Raw genomic sequence first — 19,388 nt, forward strand, 5'->3', positions numbered from 1 at the left:
AGTCATTTTTCTTAGAAAAAACAAAAATGTCAGGTATAGGGTGATCATAATGCATAATTCAAAATGTAAAAGTTCAAAAAATTGATTGGTATTTCTAGGGAAGGTTTATATTTTTTATTGAGGTGGGTTTGTTGACAATTTAAAAGCTTGTAGGCAATGTAAGTACATTTATAAATAGCTTAGAATTTATATGAATTATGACTGGCCAGTCTGGTATAGCAGTTATTTATATTTCACTCAAGAAAACAAAAAAGAGGGGCTGGAGAGATGGATCAGCAGTTAAGAGCACTGGCTGCTCTTCTAGAGAACCTAAGTTCTGTTTCCAGCACCTGTATGGCAGTTGACAACTGTCTGTAAGTCCCAATCCCAGGGGATCAGTGTCTTAGCTAGGGATACTGTTGCTGTGAGGAAACACCATGGCCAAACCAACCTGAGAAGAAAGGGGTTTATAAGTCCCAATCCTAGGGGATCAGTGTCTTAGCTAGGGATACTGTTGCTATGAGGAAACACCATGGCCAAACCAACCTGAGAAGAAAGGGGTTTATTTGACTCATACTTTGATATCGCTGTCCATCATAGAAGGAAGTCAGGATATGAACTCAAGCAGTGCAGGGACCTGGAGACGGGAGCTGATGCAGAGGCCAGCTTCCATTGCTTATTTGAGAGAACCCTGGACCACTAGCCCAGGGTTAGAACAAGCCACAGTGAGCTGGGCTGGGCCCTTCCTGTCAGTCACTAGTTAAGAAAATGCCTTACAGCTAGATCCTATGGAAGTATTTTCTCAATTAAGGTTCCCTCCTTTCAGATAACTCTAGTTAGTGTCGAGTTGACATAAGACTAGCCAGCAAAACCAGATTCTCTTTTCTGGCCTCCTCAGGTATCTGGCACTCAAATAGTATAGACACACACACACACACACACACACACACACACACACACACACACACACGCACGCAAAACACCCATACACATAAAAGGAAATGAAAGTTACAGCAAGCTGGGCAGTGGTGGCGCCTTTAATTCCAGCACTTGGGAGACAGAGGCAGGCGGATTTCTGAGTTTGAGGCCAGCCTGGTCTACAGAGTGAGTTCCAGGACAGCCAGAGTTGCACAGAGAAACCCTGTCTCACAAAACAAAACAAACAAACAAACAAACAAAAAACAGAAAAAAGAAAGTTACAGCAAGAATTGGTTTTGTTTTGTTTTTTGCTGAGTTTACCTTTTAAAAAAGAATACAATGTTTTTACATGTTTGTTGAATCTTTTTTGTTAGACAGGCCCTTATGTATGCTGAAATGGACCTCATATTATAACCTTTAACTTCTGATCCACCTGCTTCCCCCCCCCCCCCCAAGTGCTTGGATTACACCATCTCTCTGATCCTATCACTGGGGAGGGGGTGTCAGGAAGATAAGAAGTTCAAGGTCATTTACAAAAAGAAAGGAAAAAAGACAACAAAGTGATCTAAGGGGAAAGGGACTAACTGGCTGTTTTCTGACTATATATACCTAGTATTTCCAGCCATTGTGCTTCAGCGTATCGGGATTAGCCAAGCATTGAGGAGGAAAGCCTGCATGATAGTTAAGGACAGATTTTACTGTCAAAGTATAGACTTTACAAGACTTTACAGTAATTAGAAAGTAATTAAAAAGTAATTAAAAAGTGAAATATCATAGACTTAAACTTGACTAGTTGTGGGTTGGTTTTTTAATTTAATATTTGAGATACTGTTTACTATTGTTGTATGGAAAATTAACCTAATGCAATGATCCCTTCCATGTGCAGAAGGTCTCCATGCTGAACGGCCAACTCCAAGTACTGGAATTTTATGCCAGTTTAAAATGTATGTAGGATGAAAGGAGTCTATTGAGATAACAAGATGGGCTAAGGAAAATATTTGCAGTTTATGTCTTGTAGAAGACTGTTACTTTAAATATACAAAGAACTTTTAAACTCCACAGTAATGAACACTTTGATTAAAAGTGGGTAAAATATGTGAATAGATACTTCACCAAAAAAGATATGCATATAAATAATCATGTAAGAAAATGATATATACATTAAAGAATTGCAAATTAAAAAAAATAAAAATGGATACTCCTACAAACATAGCAAGAAGGCAGCTCCAGCAAACACTAAGAATGTCAAAGACAGGGGAGGTTCACACCGTGAACCCTTTATTATCCTATGTTGACTTTGTATAAGGCAGGACTTATATTAGCAACTCTTTTAAATGCTGCTGTGGACTTAAAAACTATTCGAAGAGCTAATGGCTACTAAAAATAAAGAGATTGCTGAGCATGGGTTAGGCCCTGTCTTCCACCCTCTCATTACTAAAAGGAGGGTTAGCAAAAGAAGAAAGAATGGGCTGAGGAGGCGGTACAGTGGCTCATATACCTAGCATCAGTGTAAGTGGTTGTCATGCCTTGTTTGAATCCCCAGGAACAGCCATCTAGCTAGACTTGATGGTACTGACAGTGTGCTGACATTGAAGCATGAAGCCTTGCCTCTATATATTAGGTGGATGGCAGTCAAGGGACCTGTGGCCTCCATTTGCACATGCACAGACATAGAAACACATTGGCCTACTGCACCTTTCCAAAAAGGAAAAAATGGAGAGTAAGAAAAACATCTGACATCAATCTTTGCCTGCTACAGGTAAACACATGAGTATGTGTCACACACACATAAAAACATGCATATACCACATGCACATGCGCAAATACTCACACATGCAAGGACAGACGAGGAGGAGGAAGCAGCACAAGAGTGATTACTGTGCTTGGTATTTAGTTCATTAAGCCTTCTCTGCTAATAGTGTAATTTATGCTTGAGAATTCAGCAGAGGAAGGGTCCTGTAGTCAATACATGTTCATTCCTGCAGAAGTTAAAAGTGTTGGCCACTCTATAAGCACCAGTGCCTTTCATGTCTTCTTTCTTAGGCAGAGGATATTTGAGATAGCAGTAGTATCATCAGTAAGTGGACTTTTTCTGAAAAACATAACTAGCAATCTGCAAGTGATTGTGGAACATAATCTCAACTTCATGAATCCTTAAGATTTACTTGGTATTTATTCCATGTATTACATGGATCCATGTATTTATTCTCTTTTCATTTTTAACATGTCCCATAGGTTGTTTCCTATGTTTTTTATATCTTCAGGAGTCTGTCTGTCTGTCTATCTATCTATCTATCTATCTTAATGTGGGTTTTTTTTTTTTTTTTTTTTTTTGTGGTGTGTCGAGTGGCTTTAGGCATTATTAAAGTAAATGGAAGCTATAGACATGGTTCAGTAGTTGAGAACACTTGGCTGCTCTTTCTTGCTGAGGTCTCAGTTTTAATTAGCACCTACATCGCTGCTCACAATTGTCTGTACTTCCACTTTCAGGAGACCTGGTACCTTTTTCTGCCCTCCAAGACTACCGGGCACATGTGTGATATAAAACAAACATGCACATAAAATAGAAGTATGTTGAGAGCTCTTTATTTACTGTGCAACTGTTCTCTAGCAGAAGGGAAAACACCCCCCCCCCTTTTTTTTTTTTTGTTTTTTGTTTTTTGTTTTTTGTTTTTGTTTCTTGAGACAGGGTTTTTCTGCATAGTCCTGGCTGTCCTGGAACTCAACGTTTCCCTTTATAACATTAATTGGCAGACACATTGAAAACTTGTATTCTGTCTGAATTTAAAATCTTTAAACAAAGCATATGTGGAGGCAGAGACAGGCAGATCTCTGAGTTTGAAGTCAGCCTGGTCTATAGAGTCAGTTCCAGGACAGCCAAGGCTACACAAAGTCCCATCCCCCAAGTTTCTCTGTGTTGTCCTAGATGTCTACAAACTCAAGAAATCTGCCTGCCTCTGTTTACAGAGTGCTAGGATTAAAGGTGTGTCACATCTCACATGGCTGATAGTTTTTCTTCAATACCTTTAAAAAAAAAACTTTGATTTTAAACATTTAAGAAGTATTTTGGTTTTTGTTGTTGTTTGTTTTTGTTTTTGTTTTTTTGCATGTAAGTAGGTGTACCATGTAAGTGCCTGGTATCCTCTGAGACCAGAAGAGGGCATCAGATCCCTTGGAACTAGAATTGTTTTGAGTTGCCTCCTGGGTCCTGAGAATCACACTTAATCTAGAAAGAGTAGCCAGTGGTCTTAAGTCGGGTCCACCTCTGCAGTCCTGCCCTGATGGTTTGCGATGTATTCTTTTATCCTCTTACCCCCATCTCTTTTGAAACAGAATCTCACTTTGCCCAGGCTGGCCTCAACTCCCTGTGTGGTAGAGTCATACCTTGAATTTTAATCCTATTTCCTTTACCTACCAAGGTGTGTCCTTTTACACCACAGTATCTTATATAAGCAAATATCTTTGCATGTTTCTCTTTTTGAAAAATTATTTCAGAGGCACATCTTATTAATAGGTGGCAAATTTAACAAAAATTTTTTAGTAACACTTTGTCAAAGTTTTGCTGTTTTTATCTTGCATATATTGACGATAGTTTATTTTCCAGGAATTATTGACTCAGTCTTTTTGAGTGAAGAGCTTTAAAATCTGATGGAAGCTATTTTTTAATAACATTTGGAAAAGAAAACTGAACTACTAATAAAGAAGTGCTTGCAGATAATTATGGTGGTTTCTGTAATTTAAGACAGAAGACTTTTTAAAATTGTCTGTGTGTTTACATGCATACATGTTGTCATTTGTGTGTCATGATGTACATGTTAAGTTCAGAGGACAATTCAACAATAGTTTATTGTGTCCTATCTTGTGGACATTGAATTCTGGTTAGCTGGCTTGGTGGAAACCACCTTTATTTTGTGAACCATCTAGCATAGTGGTTCTCATCTGTGGGTCACAACCTCTTTGGGGTGAATGACCCTTTTACGAGGAGTAGCCTGAGGTCATCTACATATCAGATGTTCACATTATGATTCACAACAATAGCAAATTTACAGTTTTGAAGTAGGTATGAAAATAACTTTATGGTTGGGGGTCACTACAACATGAGGAACTGTATTGAAGGTTGAGAACCACTGCTCTAGCAGGTTTTGTATGTTTCTTGAGAGAGGGAGAGAGAAGAAAGAGGAGGAAGAGGAGGGAGAAATCTGGAGCTTGTGTCCAAAAATACCAGAAGAGGGGGTCAGATCCTCAGACACTAGAGTTACAGGCATTTTATAAGTTACCTGAACTGAGTGTTGGGAACTAAATTTGGGGCCTCCTGTAAGACCAGTACAGATTGACACATCTCTCCAATTCCTGAAAGAGTTTCTTGGTTTATTTGTTTTAAAATCCGATGTAGAATAAGATAGGAAATCCTTAGGCTAAACATTTCTGATTCTTCTAACCATTCAGAATAGGGTTAGGTCTTTCTTGTGAAGATCTTTGTTTACATGCTAGTATCCTGGGCTCTATAAATAAAGTTTTATCTTAATTTAAAATGATTTCAATATACTGTCATGTTATTTCACATGATTGAAACATATATTTAACATTCATACCAGCCTGAGATTATAGTTAGTGGTAGAGTTGTTGTCTAGCATATGTGAGTAGTAAGATTCAGTGCCTATTATGGGGTGGAGGTATAGCAGTTTATACCAGTAAATTTTGTGTTTTACACAATTTCTGGTTAGCTTCATCTTTGCATCAAATTTTAATATTTGTGCCAGTACTTAACAAGCTGTAAATGTTCCAGTTAGTATTTGTTGAGTGAATTAAACTTCCTAATCCTTTCTGCATCTGAAGCTGCCTAACAGGTTTGATCACCTCTTGTACTAAAGTGAGCCTGTGGGGGTGGTTACAAGTGTGCATTACCCCATGCTTAAGTAGTAGTCTTGTGGAACCTAAACAGGACATTTGAGGGTTGCTAATGTTAAATTTAATTCTACAAGAGCAATTTCAGATAGTGCTCAACTTAAGATGCTTGGTCTACATTTTCTTCTCTTTGTAATAGTGTATAAGCAAAATACATTCTGTATAGACTTTGAATTTAAAGTTTTTGTCTTTTCTTAGAGGCTAGGGATATATGTTGAAGGATACTGTTGGAATTGTAGTTAATAGAAACAAGTAGTAAGCTTTATGTCAGCCAGGAAATTTAGAGGATGAAGAGCCAGTATTCCACAGGGACTGCCAACTACTCATTATTATATATTAGTACAGGCTAGTATAAAACAGAGTTTCTATTAGAGAATTTTACCCAACTGTGGCCTATGCACACATTTTTAATTCATTTATGAGACACTAAGCTTCTGGGCCTGGTGGTCTATATGCCTCCACTCCAGTATTAAAGTCTGTCAGATGTCTGAGCTGCCAGCCTGACCACAGCAGCAGCTTGGACTGTACTGTAAGACCTTGTCTCAAAGAAAGAAAGAATAAAAAGTAGCTTTGGAGTTTACTGTCAGCATTACACGAGTGGTGATTTAGATAGATCACTTAGGAAACCAATAGCAATACATTTTATTTTCAGACACATAACCCCAGACAGCAGTGTTTACTATCCAGTACTGACTTAGTGTTTGAGAACTCCCTTTGTTGCTATTGAAATATTACCAAAAATTATGAGAGTTAATAAGTTAATATATACATATAAAGTATATAAAATTAATGCAATTTTACTCAAATTATAATGTCAAGTATATTCTGCAGGCATCAAAATCAGAATAGTATAGTCTTAAAGAGATGGCTGTCTGAAATCTTGTTCAAATGACAGAAGAACCTGTAAAATGTTGCTGCTATTGACTTATAATACATTGTTATTACTGGTCTTTTCATTTAAATATGCTTGTGTGCAGAGATAAATACGTGCATTATATATTTTTTTGTTTGTTTGTTCTGTTTTGTTTTTCGAGACAGGGTTTCTCTGTGTAGTCCTGGCTGTCCTGGAACTCACTGTGTAGACCAGGCTGGCCTCGAACTCAGAAATCTGCCTGCCTCTGCCTCCCAAGTGCTGGGATTAAAGGCATGCACCACCACTACCGAGCTATATATGTATTTTTGAAAGTTAGCGGTGCTGTCAGCTTTGTAAAAATGGATCTTAGTTTACCATAATGAGTTGACAATGTGCAAAATTCAAGTCATTGATCTAAAAACATTAGTCTTATAATTTCTTTTATTTGTACAGGAGTAACATACTATAATAAATATGTATGGTCTTATCCGGTAATTTCTAAATAATGAAAACAAAACAAAAACAGTAGCACACCTTTGGGTATATACCAAGTCTGAGGCCAAATTGGGATGCAAAGGGATTTGTTGCACACATCCTCCTCCATCCTCCCCCTCCCCCACCATGGACTAGATGTTTTGCTTAGTGATAAAGTTGAGTACTTAGTCGACTGGAAGCCACAGATTGATCCTTAACACAGCAAAAATAATATATTGATGCAATGTTGCTAATTGAAGGAAACCTTACAGAGAAAGATAAATATTTATTATTTTGCATGTGTGGAGTTTAAAAATGTTGAACTTATAGAAGCAGAACATAGGGCTTGGAGAGATGGGTCTGCATTTGTGAACTCCTCCTGTCCTTGCCGAGGGCTTGTGTTCAGTTCTTAGCACCTGCACACTGTGCACCTCACAGCCTCCAGTGACTCCAACTCATGGGCATCTTCTGGCCTCTCTGGCATTCACCCACACAGGCACACACATACACATAAATTCAACAAAGACAAACAGTGGTAATTGCCAGGGATTAGGAGTCGACTAATCTTAGTCAAAAGGTTTATAGACTTTGAGTTAATTTGAGTACATTGTGAGGATCTGATGTCTGGGGACCGTGGCTAACAAACTATCATCTATCATGTATGTTTGAAATTTGCTAAAAGAAGTATACTTAAATTTATCTCATCATACACAAAAGTAACCAGATAAGGTGGTGGATTGGTTAAGCAGCCTGGTTGTTGCAGTCACTGTACAGTATGTGAAGCCATCACGTTATACACCTGCAATTTGTAAAATTATTACTGGTTGTATTTTAATATAGATGAAAAATGTGTTGGTCATATGAGATAATGCCTGCATTGTAGTTTTAAGGCTGTATCCCCTTTGACCACAGTCTTGAGCCAGCTCATTCCGGGTTCATAGTTTCATGTGACCTGAGAAATTTTGCAGCTTTACAGGCAGTTTAAATGAGCCTTGAAGTCTTTTCTTGAATGATTAACTACACTTTTGGCTCTTCAAGTCTTTTCTTGAAGAGCTTCCTCTTTGTTCTACTTGAGATGCATAGAAATGGGGATCCACGATGATTGAGTCCTCATCTGTTTTAAGCTTCAAGAGGCAGTTACCTTTGTGTTCATGAGTTTAGGTTTTAGGTTTTCTCTTGCCATGTAATTTGGGGAAGAAGCATTGTCTTTTCCACTGCCTACTTGTTTCTACTTGTTGGTATTTTCGGACAGAGAGACATCTCTGAGAATGCATCTTTCTACCTAGTATCACGGTTTCTCCTCTTTTGTCTTAGGATTTTCACACTTGTTAAAGGATTACTTTATAAGTCACAGCACCACATTGAAAAATGGTTTGCTTTCTAATGTATGCTTATTGATAAGGTATTTAAAGATTTTGGTGGTTACTAAGAAAGTAATTAAGCAAGCAGAGTAACATCTGCCAAGTGAATGTCTTAAACTCTGGGCTGAGAGATGTACTCACTCTGCGCCAAGTGTTTTTGTTGTTTGTTTGTTTTTGTGTCTCCAGATAGGGTTTCTCTCTGTGTACATTGGCCTTGAGCTCTTTAGACCAGCTTGGCCTGGAACTCAGAGATGCATCCCCATGCCTCTACCTCCTGAGGGCTGGGATTAAAGGCATGCATCCCCACAGCACAGCACTAGGGCCAACTCTTCTTAACTAAGCACTTTTAACTATTAAAATAGTATGGTATGGTCAATGCTACTAATACAAAAAGGCCTTTCTCTCTCTCTCTCTCTTTTTTTAATAACTGTTTTTGGTTTTGGCTAACGATATAGTTTCAGCATCAAGTTCTGGCAGGAAAGTAGCTCTTTGAGAATTCTTATCATCTATTAACAGTGATGGATAGAACAAAACACAACAAGCTCAGTCTAATTGTCACTGTGAAAGTAAAGAAAGCATAGGCTTTGCAAGGGAAGTAGAAGTGGCAGAGCAAAAATGCACAGGCAGGTTTTAGAGTTGACCCAGCTAACACACTTGAACTGCATGAAGAATTGCTTTTACATGCTTTTTGCTTTACTGTAGAAAAATGTTTATTTTTTGCCCAGTAAGCTTAAGGCCATGGTTGGCAAACAGGGCAAATGGAAAGAGAGCCTGGGATGGAAGTAACACTTGTGCTTTTAGGACTAATACAAGGAACATAGCAAGTAACCCCTCAACCTGGGCGTGTGTCTGTGTGTGTGTCTGTGTGTGTCTGTGTAAAGTCCTCAGTGGACATTCAGATGATATTTTTGGTTTTAAATTTTATAAATTTAAAGTAATATTTATGTTTAAATGACAAACTACTGTATAAAGTTAATGTTTGACCTAATGAAAGGTAATATTGAGAATCTCTGAGATAAAGCAATCTCAAAAAGCAAGTAGTCAAGTATTAATACTTGACTAAATACTTGACTTGGTTAAAATGGTATAAAGTGCTCTAAATCTATAGGAATCATGAAATTATTTGCCCAATCTCCCGTAAACAAACTAGGACTATGGAGTAAATCTTTATTATAATTCATGAAGCGTCTAATTGTGAAATTTTTCTCATTCATACAGAAATAAATTTAATGCTGTGTGCATCATTTATCTCAGCTTCCGCCTTTGTAGTAGTTAGCTCTGGGAACCTACGGAGGTTTTTCTCTTTACAGAGCAATGTAGTTCCTGAAACTGCTTTGGAAGCCAGGCATGGTGGTTCATGGCTGACATGGGAGCCTGAAGCAGGGTGATTTCCTGAAGTTTGAGGTCTGCCTGGTCTACATTCCAAGTCCAAGTCACCTGAGCTAGGATGAGACTTTGTCTCAAGGAAAAAGAAAGGGAGGGAGGGAGGAGTTAATAAGATCTTATTGGTGTGTGTGGCCTTTGTTTAAAGGGAGTGAATGATTTTTTTATATCTGTTGAGATTCAGCTTATATATTTGTTTTCTCTGCTTTTTTGTAACACAGCTTCCTATTGTACAACATGTTCAAAGAAAGTGATGGACATTTCAAATGAATTATCCCTGGCTTGTAACCAAAAGAAGCACTTTAGTGTCAGAACTAAAGTTAGCACTTTAGTTATGTAAAGCAGTTCTCTTTTTCTGTTACTTTATCAGGGCTTGGAATTGTATGATTGTCAAAGTATAGGCATAAATTATAAATTTTTAAATGTGCATGCTTGAAATTTTGTGATTTGTTGTTTATTATATTTTAAATCTAAATATTGAAAATAGATGACCACTGTCATCTTAAATGTATTCCTCTTTTAAAATTAGAAATAGTTACTAAGACCAGGTGGTGGTGGTGTATGCTTTTAATCCCAGCACTTGGAAGGCATTGGTACTTGAATTTCTCTGAGTTTGAGGCCAGCCTGGTTTATAGACTAAGTTCCAGGATGGCCAGGGCTACACAGAATGATCCTCTCTTGAAAAACCAATAAAATAAAATAAAATAAAAAAATACTGTGTTATATCATGAAATGGAAATTGTGAATTCTTTTTCTCTGTTTTTCAATTGAGAAATTGAGCTTTGCAAATTGTTGCTGTCATCAGAAGTGTTGACCCACAAGGAGGCAGGCAAGAGGCAGTAAAGCCTTACTGACTTGTACTGCAGAGGAAGCAAGTTATCGCCAGGTAGAAAAGAAGTAAACCAATAAATAAATTGATACTATTCCAACCTGGTGGGACATAAAAGTGATTGGGTAAATTTGGAAAATACACTTCAGTGCTAGTTTTAAACTGAAAGGGCAAAGATGTTAGTCTTAAAAACACAATGACAAATGTCCTTCTCCGAGGATATACACTTGGCTCAAGGCCATTTATCTCAGATTAACCTCACTTTATTCCCATTTTATAATTATGACTCATTTTAATAGCGTACTTTGAGTGTGTGCCTGTGTCAGTTCAGTTGTGTAGTATTTCTCATCCCCAGCAATTATAATTGTTCTTTATCACCAAGGGAGAAGAGATGTGTTAATCATGGAGGTCCCATCCTCTAAGCTTTCCATGTGGTTTTGTTGTTAAAACAGCTTTTATTTAGCATAATAAATTTTAAAATAGGATTTTGCTATTTTGTGAATAATATAAATGTACAGCAGTGTTTCTGCTCGTTTGTAGTAGCGGTGCTTTTGAAAGTATGATGTAATTGTGTTATTTCTGCTCTTAAAGCATTAAGTAATTTGAGAAAGAAAATATTAGAATCTTAAAATATCTTATAAATGATTCTCTATCTGCATGAAAAGTGTCTAGATCTCTTTTTTCTTTGCCTTTTGAGATGGGGTCTTTCAGTGTAGCCCTGAATGGCCTACAACTCACTATGTAGACCAGGCTAGCATTAAGTTCAAAAGCTGCACCTGCCTCTGCTTTCCAACACTCTCTGCCTTTGCTTATTAGTGATTTTCAATTTTTATTTGCTCCCTTCTGTCTCCTTCACATATGTGCATTGACTTCCTATTTTCAGACTATCAAGTGCTTCCATGTAAGTTTCCTTAAATAAAAGATAGCTAGAAATGTGAGCTATAAATACAGGTCTTTTTGAGACAGGATCTCACTGTATTTACTCGATATGTACAACAGGTTGCCTTCTGACTCTTACAGATCCACTGCCTTTGCCTACCATGTGCAAGGAAGGGTTAAAGGTGTGCACCATCTTGTCCTCAAGCTTTTCTTGATTCATTTAGGCATCAACCCTTGTTCCAGTTGGTTTTTGTAGTTCAGTGGTTTGTTTGTTTGTTTGTTTGTTGTTGTTTTTGAGACAGGTTGTTACTGTAGCCCAGTCCTGCCTGGAATCCAGTATGATTGAATTCAGTGGTCCTACACCCTGCTATTGCAGCCTCCCAGGTACTGGGATGTTTGTAGGCATCTGTTCCCTTATAATCTGTGAGCTTGAAGATTGTTACAAGATGATTGAAGGAGGCATATTCCAGGTTAACACAGCTACTACTCAGTATCTATAGAGTGAGTAACAGCCAGCCTATAGTGCATTGGCTTGCCTTTTGCAGGATGTGTTGATAAAAAAATTGGTTACAGTCAGGTCTCCAGTAGTATCTTCGTTTCACATTCCTCTGTTTAAGATTCAAAGGTTAAAGTGTAATACAACAGATGGCAGAATACTTTGCTCTTTGCCACCCCATGCTTGCAATCATGAAAACAATGTATTTAGTTCATTCTGTCTTACAATGTAAAAATCTCTCTGCACCTCCAGAATCCTGGGTAAATGGCATTACTGCCACAGCCTCAAAGTTGTAGAGAAAGGAGATTGAGTAAAGTTTCAGTAGCAGGAGGCAAGAGAACTAATAAGGGTAATTCTGAGAGAGAGAAGTCTCAGGTTTTCAGTATGTGTCTTCTTAGTATTCAGAAGGCCTGAGAAGGACTGGAGACAGAGTTCTGTATAAAGCCTGGGAGGTCCTAGGTTTGGTTCTCTAGCATCTTAAAAGAGAAACAAAAATCTAGGAGGAAAAGATTTTTTAAAATTACAAATTCAGCTGTCATAAAGAATTTTTAAAACATCATTAGTGTAAGCCTTTGGCACGGTATCTGCAAAATTACAAAATGGGCCTGGGTACTAGATAGAATACGGCTGTTCTCAAGGACATAGTGAGGATGGGAGAAGGGATACTAATTTTCCAAGTTAATTTCTAAGTTACTATTCTTTATTTAAGTTATCAATGTCTATGCCTTCTGAAAGTGCTATGAATTAGGCTAGGAAAATAGCTTTTCTTTTCATTTATCTTTTAAAACGTGATTTATTTATTAATTTGTTTATTTATGTAAATGACTGTTCTATCTTCCTGCACATCTGTATGACAGAAGAGGACATCAGATTGCATTTTAGATATTTCTGAGTCACCATGTTTCTCAACCTCTGGAAGAGCAACCAGTGTTCCTAATCTCTGAGCCATCTCTCTAGTCCCTCATTTATCTTTTTATCATCAGAACCAAGCACATAGGACACCCTGAGTAGATTGTTTGAGTGAAGGTGCTACTTCTACTTAAGGGAGAGTTAATGTTTCTGTTTGTTTCATTCGGTGTGTATTCACTTACATGTGTATGTGTTGTAGAGGTCTTGGTTGATGTAGGGAGTCTTCCTTTATTGCTTTTCTGCCTTATCCTTCAAATCAGGGTTTTAATCAAACCCAGAGTTTGCCAATATGGCTATAGACTACTTGCTCTGAGAATCCATCTCCAACATCAGAGATAGAATTACTAGGGAACCACTATGCCTACCTGCCATTTGCATGGGCTATAGAGACCTAAACTCAGCATTCCTTGCTTGTTTTGTTTTGTTTTTTAGAGCTAACTTCCCAGCTGGAGGGAGTGAGAAGATGAATCAGTTTCCTCTACATACACATGTAGCACTGAATCTAAAGGCATAAAGCAGTATTCTGCCACCTTTGCACTGTGTGCAGGATTTGTCTGTATACATTGAGTAATGGTATACTCTTTTGGGTATTTATCGTGATACAGACATTTTGTGCTTACATATTTTCTTTCCTTTTTTTTTTTTTAAAGGATAAACTGTTTATTTATTTTTCTTATAATTTCAGACACAGTTCATCTTTGTGGGGAAGTCAAAGCAGGAATTTGAAGCACCAAATCACCTTAATAGTCAAGGGCAAAGAAAAAAAATATAATCCAGGCTCATCTCACATTTTTATACATTTCATAATCCTAACACAGAATACTGTGAGCAACAGTGGGCTGAGTCTTCCCATATCAATTAAAGTAATCATGACAATGTACCACAGATATGCCCACAGGACCAAACAAATCTAGGCCATCTCTTATTGGAAATATATTTTCATAGATATATAGAAACATACTACACTGAAAAATATTCACCAGAATCTAAGGCCATATCTAGTTGAGGTTCTTTCTAGATATGATTATTCAGTTTTTTTCCTATTAATATGCCTTTGGTGGTTTTTAAATTTAATATTTATTTATTAGTTTAATTATTCATGTGATTGATTTATTGATTGATTGATTGATTGATTGAGAAAGGGTCTTACTACATAGCTTGACTGCCTTGGAATTCACTATGTAAACCAGGCCAGCCTTGAGCTCACAGAGATCCAGTTGCCTCCACCTCCTGCTAATTTGTGGTTTTTTGTTGTTGTTTTAAAAAAGTCTTTAATGGACAGAGAAGAGGTTCATTCTCTAGTATTATCCCCTTGATTATCACTGTGACAAAAGCTTTTGATTGTTGTTCTTTGGGTTTTTCTTGTCTTTATTGTTGGAGAAATCACCAGGATTTCGTTCTTCCATGTGTATAAAGGTGTAGGCCAAGCTAAAATGTAACAAAAATGTCCATTTAACCCTAAACTTCATTTACAGTCTTCTTATATTATTGGAAAGAACAAATTTTCTTTGGGACTCCAGACAGTGTTGACTTCCTTTTATTTTAGCTCTTGCTGCTGTTTAAGTTCTCAGCTCTGTTGGTTTATTCAGCTGGTAACCTGGAAACCAGCTAAAAAGGAAGGAAGCCAGATGTGTATTTCTGGGCCCACTGGAGTCGCTTCCTCTTCCTCTAGCCTGGTTAAGCAGCTAGAAAAGGCCTCTTATCCTACACCAGAGAGCAGGGTGGGGATTGATTAGCCAGCCCTCATCTGTATCTGATTGGAGTTTCTCTTTCTGATAAATTTTAAAGAATAAGAGAATGAAGGAGCCTTGGTTAAGCCTTGGTTAAACATGACAACTTACTGTGTCATCATCTCACTGTTTCTGTGTTTGTTAGAAATTGGTCAGATTACAAGAACAAACATATTAATGTATTTTCAAATCTTTTAAATCCCAGTTCAACATTTAGAGGTACTGTTTCTTGTCACCAGCTTTTTACATGCATCTCTGAATCTTTGTTCTGCATCAAGAGTTGTCTAGCTAAGTTAACTAGAGGTGCCTTTTGGCCTTTTTCCCACCTAGATATAGTCTCAAATATGTTTAAGATGATAGTTGGTTCCTCAGTAATGGTGTTAGTTATTGTGATTTTTATCTCAGGGCACAGGAATGGCTGACTGGCAGTTGGGTAGACTGGTTCTCTGTGCTGTTGCTTCTGTTGGAGTCTGATAGTACTTGAGCAGCATTTAAAAGTCTGTTGTGTATATAATTAAACTAGAGTGTATACTGTATTATTACAAGATTAGTCCTGTGAAATGATAGACTTTGCATTATTATGTACTTTAAGATTTAGAAGTGTAATATAAAATGTACTTAGCTATATGAACATTTTGTCTCTGTGTTGTTAAGGACTTAGAAAGACATAGCCATATATGTTCAGTCGTAGTCCTTTGTAACATATGTGACCTGTTTTTCCCTTTCCATGTGTTTTCTATGTCATAGGAATTATTAGGATCATATATTGTGATTTTTATCTTCACTTGACAGCATTAATATAATGCTTTATGTTAAAGTAACATTTTAGTACCATCCATTGCGTGTAAAATAAAGCATTTTAGTACCACCTGTGCTCTATAAACTAAAACCATATTTACTCCAGCACTTAGATAATCGATGCCTGTTATGTCATCTTTATTCCATGCCCATTGTTGGTTTCAGGATAAGGTTTCAGTAGTGCACAGGTTGGCTGTAACTGTATGTCAGTTCCCTGTCTCAGCATCATAGTTAACGTCCAGTAAAGCTTTATTTTCTCGTTTTTATTGCATGTGTTCATAGTATATGTCTTCATGTGATTCTTTACATGGGACTGAAAACATTTCAGGTAAATCTTAACACTGAAGCCTCTCTGTGTCAGAAGCTAACATTTTACGTAATAAAGATTTAACATTTGATTATACTCACAAATGACTGGATGTGACCTAGTGTTTAGCATAGAGCCACAAACCATATTATATATCTCTGAGCCTTGGGTTCTTGAGAGGCCTCTGTTTATAAAGTGAGAAAACACTGTCTTGGTCCAGAAAGAAATACATAATCAACACGTGTAATTTTAAGCCTTTTAGCACTTTTATTAAAAATTAAAAAGCAACACACAGGGAGTTATAATATTGGCCAACGTAACCAAGGTATCATATTGATTATTACCAGTGTGGATGTATGTTACATCTTAGCATGCAGTTCTTTTGTTTTGTTCAGACAGCACACACCTCACTTCCAGTGAAGTACATTTCACATGCTCCAGTGCCACACATGCCCAGTCACTGCCTCCACTCAGTACTGTGCAGCAGAGCTCCAGAGTTAGGAGCCAGGGTTTGTTTGTTTTCCTTCTTTCTTCCTCTCCTCCCCTCCCCTCCCCCTTTCTCTCTTTTTCTTTCCTAGGGTGCTTCTGAGATGCTTGTCTATGTCATCCTGTTTTACTTCACTATACCATCTATATATGTTTTCTTATGACAGTGTTGTCCTAGCCCAGGCTAGCCTTGAACTCACAGTATCCCCTCACTGTGTATTGATAGCACAGGCCTGCATCACCACATCCAGTGCTGTTTTTTTCTTCTTTTTTCAGGGGGTGGGGGTGTGGAGGTGAGGTGGGGTGTTCTTTTAGAGAGATGGGTTTGTAGGCTAGGCTTTCCTTAAACTCCCTAGGTAGCTGATGCTGACCTAGAACTTCCCAAGTAAGGGAGTGAACCAGAGTGAATTAGTAAAACTTCTTTTTCTTGGAGGTTTCTTTTTTTTTTTTAATCAATTAGGACAAAATAAGTTTTGTTTTTATTTTTGATATTATAATTCCAGCATTTCTGCTTTCCATTCTTTTCCTTCAAACCCTCCTGTATTTCATTCAACTTCCACACCTTCTTGCTCTATTTCAAATTCATGGCCTTTTTTTTTCATTGTTACTGCACAAACATATGAGTATGTGTGTATTTCTGAATATAATCTGTTCAGACTCTATAATGTTACATAGCAAAATAATTTTTAAAAGCCCAGCCACAGTTCTTGAAAGTAGTATAATGATACTCTTTATTTTTGCCAACTTGATATTTACAAATTTTTTAGTTTTTTGCTTCCTCACTTTGTTAATTCTGGAAAGCAAAAACTTTATATTTGCTTTTTGAAGGCGACGGTAAACTTGAGCTCTTCGTCTCGCCACTAGTCTGTCTTTGTCTGTTGTTAAAATTATGAGCCAGTCTCTATGGCCGCAGCCAAATGAGTAATCACCAGTAATGTGACTCGTGCTGGAAGTGACTCCATCAGCACCTGTGACGGGGGATTAGTTACAGTTTACAGAGCACCGCCTCTTCCCTTCTCTCGAGTGCCCTAAGCCAAGTACTCGTTCTCATTTGGGTGTCTGCGCTGTTGGAAGCAACTGCCCTGTGTTTCCATGCAGACGGTACAGTGGGAAAGCTTCCTCTAGCTAATGGATGGCTGTTCTCTTTATTTGGAGTATCTTGCTGGTTATGTAAGCGACCTCGGGAGAAATTATCCTGACCCAGATCGGAAGATGCGGTAGTGCTTCAGCTGCAGGATTTCTTCGTCGTTAACACCACAGTGCCGATGACAAAGAGCAAGTTGTAATCCTCATCTCTGCCAGGGCTGAGCCAGGCAGACAGAAAATCGTCATTTGCTGCTCACAGGCTTGTTAGGTTACAGCCTTCGTTTTGTGGTCTTGGCTTTTCTTCTTATACAATGACGGCGCTGCAAGTGAGCTCAGAAATGCTTGGTTTGAAAGCCATTTGCCTGTGATTGTTTTTGAAGACTAAAGAAGTATTTATGCTCGATTAAAAAAATACTGCTCACGAACAAAATGAAATGTCAGCTATATTTACCGACCTTTAAAGCCTTGGCTGGGAGTGCTGAGATTTAAAGATACTTTAAAATTCTCAAAACTAAGTACGGTTCGTATTTTTCTGCTTCCTTTTTCTTTTGTCTTTATTACATTTGGTTTTGCTTCTTAACCTTAAGAATTGAGGTCATTGCCTTTTATAGTTCTAGGCTCAGCGTTCTTAGTTTTAGTATTTTAAAAAACTGTTTAGAAAGGTTTACTGTGTTGACGATAATTTATAATACTAAAAAATTAATTTAAAACTAGAGCTTAATTGTTTGAGTATTTTGGCAGATGTGTTTCAAATTACACAGAGTGTTTTAAGGGAAGTAGGAGTATTTGTTTTGTGAGGGTTTTTGTTGTTGTTGTTGTTGTTTTTGGTGGTGGTGGTATATATTCCCTTCCCCACCCCCAACTTGTTTTCTAACAGTATCATGTTTTCAATAGACCTGCTTGGGTGGGAATTTGGACTTTGTTCTTTCAAGTAGCTCCAGTCTTTTTTTCTATCTTGTAGGCTAAACCTTGACTTACAAAATGTGGCCTAGATAGTTTTAGTTTCGTTATTTTCCTTTGTTGAGATCTAGACTTGTAGTTTTGTACTTAATGAGCATAGTCTTTTTTTTCTTTAATCTGAAAAAGGGAATTGTTAAATGTTAACAGAAGATTGTCAGAAACTCTGGCTGTAGACAAACCCCATGATTTCCTGTTAAATACTAAATGGTGAGCTTTAACGTGTTTTGTCTGAGCAGCTGAGTTTAGTTGAGAACTGTAGATGATTTATTTAAAAATATTTTTCGGGGAGGGCTCATCTGTTGGCCTCTTCCTCATGTGAATGGAATGTGGCGCAGCGTGGAGCCCCAAACAGGATACAGTTGTTGGAGCATTCTTTCTATAGCATAGCGTGGTAGGCCCTTCTAGAAATATAGGATCCCAGAGGGGTCTATTTTGGCTTTAGGCTATTTTTAAAGTTTGGTTAACACTAACAGATGACCTTAACAGAACCCCAATCCCCTAACAAAATGGAAAAAGTGTTTTGTTTCACCTAAATGTTCAGTTTTAAGTTAGTGTCTTTCACTTGGAGTTTCAAAGATTCAAGTCCTTTGTGATTAGGGCCATATTCTCTGGGGCTTGCTTCCCCTTAGGCTGAGGAAGTTCCTCATAGAATGTCTTTAGAGTCTTGAATTAGTTATGCATGAGTTCTACTTTCTGTACATTCCAGTGCACCTACGGCAGAGAAATTTTTACCATGGATTCATTATTAAAGCTACAAAATTCATTTGTTTCCATTTTAATATGAACTTGTTTAATTTCTGATGTGTGTTAAATACAAAAATTATCATGGTTACATAGTTGATTTGCCACTTTAAGAAATCATAGTTTATTTTAACTTTTTCAGATTTGTATTTAATATGTCTTAATGTTTCTTTAGCATCTTTGGTTGGTGAGGGTGTTATATGAGAGTTAAATGTAGCTGTACACGGTGTCATTTGTAAATTTTTCTATTTGTCCTACACATTACTAGCCAGATTTTACCAAGGACTGTCAATT

General features: G+C 37.5%; 1 protein-coding gene across 9 annotated transcripts in view; it reads left to right on the forward strand.

The window, feature by feature from the left end:
• The window catches only part of Jmjd1c (jumonji domain containing 1C), a 166,355-nt gene that overhangs the window by 73,965 nt on the left and 73,002 nt on the right, over window positions 1–19,388 (forward strand). Inside the window, exon 1 of one of the 9 annotated variants that reach the window (XM_034524360.2) lies at window positions 17,338–17,913. The exons of 7 other annotated variants lie outside the window; for them this stretch is intronic. The gene's annotated coding sequence lies outside the window, so the exon portion shown is untranslated. Of the gene's footprint in view, window positions 1–17,337; window positions 17,914–19,388 lie in introns of those variants that run through there. One more of the 9 variants, XM_076917024.1, reaches the window with a different exon arrangement.

Source organism: Arvicanthis niloticus, chromosome 20 (genome assembly GCF_011762505.2).
Source record: "Arvicanthis niloticus isolate mArvNil1 chromosome 20, mArvNil1.pat.X, whole genome shotgun sequence".
NCBI classification, from domain to species: Eukaryota; Metazoa; Chordata; class Mammalia; order Rodentia; family Muridae; genus Arvicanthis; species Arvicanthis niloticus.